The sequence below is a fragment of the Phalaenopsis equestris genome, unplaced genomic scaffold (genome assembly GCF_001263595.1).
Source record: "Phalaenopsis equestris unplaced genomic scaffold, ASM126359v1 Scaffold000428, whole genome shotgun sequence".
NCBI lineage: Eukaryota > Viridiplantae > Streptophyta > Magnoliopsida > Asparagales > Orchidaceae > Phalaenopsis > Phalaenopsis equestris.
In genome coordinates, this window is record NW_018164869.1 from 4,646,003 (window position 1) to 4,648,060 (window position 2,058).

The window sequence follows — 2,058 nt, forward strand, 5'->3', positions numbered from 1 at the left end:
TCTCTAGCTTAAGTCTAAGGGGTGGTTTTTTTGAATGAGATACTCTGTTCAGTAAAACGTTTTTATAAGCACTTCTGTAAAACATACATTGTCATCTGCAATCTAAAACGATAAAAAATTATCATTGTATTACAACAACTTCGGAAAACGTCGATTTACCAAATAAAAACAAATTCACGAGTCGACATTCTTCACGACAATGGAAAAGAATTTCACCACCTCATTCTTGGCCCAAATACAAATCTTATCAACCACACAATCAACATGACAAGGGAATATTTGAAGTATATTTATTACTTATATGCTGCGCCTTGCTTGTAATAAACGTGTTCGATCTCTTTCTTAGAACCTTCAACGTTCAAGACAAATTATACGAGTTATTAGCTGTTTAGTCCTACTAGATTAGCATTATTAACTCGAGTTGATTAAAACAGAAGTGTGCCAAGTTTAAAATTAGAGAAGGAGCGTATAGGAGTGTTATACTATGCATATGATTTTATATTAAAAAAACTTTTTGAATCTAAATATTGAGATAAATGGTTTAATTAGGAGATAAATGGTTTAATTAGGCATAATATAATTATGTATCCAACTCCTAATTAATCATACTTAACACAACTTTGCAAATTCGATGAAATGAATACAACATATACAATCAAATAAAATTTTGACGGAAAGGTAAGCTCAAAGGACAATAAACATGATTCAAACTCGTGATCTCACGGTGGGGAAGCTACAAACTCAACATAACTCTATAATTAATGAATATTTTTTGTATTAAATTTATGCTTTTGTTTCTAATTAAATAATTCATAAAATAATTAAGATAATAAAAATAATATTATCACTAAGACTTGTAGACACATACATGCGATCAAAATAGCAAATTGCTTTTATTGGATGTCCCTCTTCTAAAATAGGAACTCAATAATTAAACTATTTAGTTCCCAATGATGCAATATTTTGGAATTCAAACTATTTGAGTAGATATTTACATGTATATGATCTATATTTATTTATTTATTAAATTATCAATCAATAATTTAAATCAATAAACTCAAATTATACATTTCGGAAGAAAATTTGATATATAATTTTTGTTTTACTCTTACTATTTTGAGACATACTATTACAAATAAAAGTGCTTCAATGATTGATTTGTGAGTTATTGTGAGTTACTATTGTTTGGTGAGAAGTTGAGGGTGCAATGCTCTAAACTTAACCCCCTAGAGGTGGTGGGTGACCGCATACAACATTGATAATAGAAATACTAAGTTGTCTTGAGAACAACAATGATGAGGTTATGGAGCGACAATACCTCAGAGATATCATTAAAAACACCATGATGATGATGAACATCGATATTGAGAGGTGACGACACCAACTAGGTTATTGGAGGGCGAGGATAGATGTGATAGGGACACCATATATGGAGATGATTAGGGTGATCAAAATATGGGTGTCAAATTGTTCACAAGTTCAGTTTGGGTTTGACCCAAAATCGACCAAACCTGAAACTGGTTCACTCGAACCCAACCTGCCTTTAACCCATTGACAAAAAATTGATCGTTATAACCCATTTAACATAAGACATAGCAGCTATTCGAGTCGATTTCGAGTCAATCTTGGGTCAATGTTGTGTTAACGATTCGAGTTCAAGTCAATTTCAGGTTAGCAGGTTAGTTTCAGATCAATTTTGAGCTGACGGGTCAACCCGTGCCAAAAAAATAAATGGGTTAGAATTCTTAAACCGACCCAAAAATTATTCGAGTCAACCCGTACCTAGATTTTCTTGAGTCAACTTTGGGTCTAGCTAGTTGGAATGTCAGGCCAATTTTTAGCGTCCATATGGACGCGATTTGGTAGCTATCTCGCGCATTGATCTAGCAGTGACGAGCAATGGGACACTGGTCTTGATACTATCACTATTAGGATGCTTGAGGAATATAAATTATTCATCATATCAAAATCAATCCCATTATAGAGGACCCACCATGCATACCATCAAGTTTAAGACAGGGGTGGACCCAGATAGGCCCCACACCACCTCCCACCCCC